The sequence below is a fragment of the Aristolochia californica genome, unplaced genomic scaffold (genome assembly GCF_029961685.1).
Source record: "Aristolochia californica isolate CCGP_79_NKW_82.1479 unplaced genomic scaffold, dmAriCali1.0.hap1 SCAF_83, whole genome shotgun sequence".
Lineage (NCBI taxonomy): Eukaryota > Viridiplantae > Streptophyta > Magnoliopsida > Piperales > Aristolochiaceae > Aristolochia > Aristolochia californica.
The window spans coordinates 65001-67500 of NW_027182283.1; positions in this window are offsets into that span (position 1 = coordinate 65001).

The window sequence follows — 2500 nt, forward strand, 5'->3', positions numbered from 1 at the left end:
CATGAAAGGGGACGAGGGAGGGACACGCGCGCCCGTTTCGCCAACCACCCGTGCACACTCGCCTGGGCAGCTGGTCACATGCGTCGCTCAAAGGCATTTTGCAGGCCAGCACCGGCGGATGCACGGGTCAAGCGGGACGGGACGAGCGCAGGGCTAACTTTTGCCGGCACACAAAAACACGAACCCGAAAAAGGCAAAAAAGGGACATACGCACTGGCGACACGCCCGTTTCGCCTGCCACCCGTGCACACTCGCCTGGGCAGCTGGTCACATGCGTCGCTCACAGGCATTTTGCAGGCCAGCACCGGCGGATGCACGGGTCAAGCGGGACGGGACGAGCGCAAGGCTTGCTTTTGGTGGCACACGAAAACACGAACCCGAAAAAGGGACATACGCACTGGCGACACGCGCGCCCGTTTCGCCTGCCACCCATGCACACTCGCCTGGGCTGCTGGTCACATGCGTCGCTCATAGGCATTTTGCAGGCCAGCACCGGCGGATGCACGGGTCAAGCGGGACGGGACGAGCGCAGGGCTTGCTTTTGGCGGCACACGAAAACACGAACCCGAAAAAGGCGAAAAAGGGACATACACACTGGCGACACGCACGCCCGTTTCGCCTGCCACCCGTGCACACTCGCCTGGGCTGCTGGTCACGTGCGTCGCTCACAGGCATTTTGCAGGCCAGCACCGGCGGATGCACGGGTCAAGCGGGACGGGACGAGCGCAGGGCTTGCTTTTGGCGGCACACGAAAACACGAACCCGAAAAAGGCGAAAAAGGGACACACGGACAGGCGACACGAAAAAAAAGGGGTCGCCCTACCTAGGTGGGCGCAAAAACCCCGTCGGCCAGGAGGTTTCGCCAAACTGTCTGTACTGTCACACAGGGTCAATAGCACGGGCATGGCCGGCCGCCGCACGTGCAGCGGCTTACGGACGCACGGTTCGGCGGCACAGGTGCCTGGCGGCTTTAGCACCTTGGGGTGGACAGGCCTGGCGGCAAGGGGGGCTAGGCACCTTGCTGCCAACCGGCAATGGTGCACGGGGCGGGGCGCCACACAAACACGAAAGAGGGACAAGAGCGGGGCGATGGTCCACAGAGACGAGCCATGCACGGGGCCCGTGATCGCCGACACGCGCGAACGCGGACGCGGACAAGGACAAGGACGCGACGCGCGGCGCGCGTGCGAGGTCAAGAGGGGCGCGCGCACGAAAACGCGAAAAAAGGGGCTAGCGGCCGAGAAACGCGAAAAAAACCGGGTCACCTACCTAGCCGAACGCCTAAAATCGCTTCGGGCAGGAGGTTTCGCCAAAGTGTCTGTACTGTCACACGGTCCGTACGGGCGCAACCCCATCGCGCGCCAGCACCCCTTCCTGGGGGCGCCCGCCCGCCAGGCGCCTGGCGCCCCACGCGCGCGCGCCCGGCGCCTGGCGCCTTGCCCCCCACGCGCGCCCGGCGCCTGGCGCCTGGCGCCTCGCCCCCCACGCGCGCCCGGCGCCTGGCGCCTGGCGCCTCGCCCCCCACGCGCGCGCCCGGCGCCTGGCGCCTTGCCCCCCACGCGCGCCCGGCGCCTGGCGCCTGGCGCCTCGCCCCCCACGCGCGCGCGCGCGTGGCGCCTTGCGCCTCGCCCCCCACGCGCGCGCGCGCGTGGCGCCTTGCGCCTCGCGCCTTGCCTCCGCGCGTGCCTGGCGCCTGGCGCCTTGCCCCCCACGCGCCTGGGCGCCTCTTTTCCGCCTGGGCGCCCTGGCACCTTTCCGCCTGGGCGCCTGTTTTCCGCCTTGGCGCCCTGGCGCCTTTTCGCGTGGGCGCCTCTTTTCCGCCTGGGCGCCATGGCGCCTTTCGGCCTGGGCGACTCTTTTTCGCCTGGGCACCTCTTTTCCGCCTGGGCGCCTCTTTTCCGCCTGGCCAGGGCGCCTCTTTTCCGCCTGGGCGCCATGGCGCCTTTCTGCCTGGGCGCCATGGCGCCTTTCTGCCTGGGCGCCTCTTTTTCGCCTGGGCGCCTCTTTTCTGCCTGGGCGCCCTGGCGCCTTTTCGCCTGGGCGCCTCTTTCCCACCTGGGCGCCCTGGCGCCTCTTCGCCTGGGCGCCCTGGCGCCTTTTCGCCTGGGCGCCTCTTTTGGCGCCTGGGCGCCTACGCCAGGGCGCCTCTTTTCCGCCTGGGCGCCTCTTTTTCGCCTGGGCGCCTCTTTTCCGCCTGGGTGCCCTGGCGCCATTCCGCCTGGGCGCCTCTTTTCCGCCTGGGCGCCCTGGTGCCTTTTCGCCTGGGTGCCTCTTTTGGCGCCTGGGCGCCTACGCCAGGGCGCCTCTTTTCCGCCAGGGCGCCTCTTTTTCGCCTGGGCGCCTCTTTTCCGCCTGGGCGCCCTGGCGCCTTTTCGCCTGGCGCCTCTTTTGGCGCCTGGGCGCCTACGCCAGGGCGCCTCTTTTCCGCCTGGGCGCCTCTTTTCCGCCTGGGTGCCCTGGCGCCATTCCGCCTGGGCGCCTCTTTTCCGCCTGGGCGCCC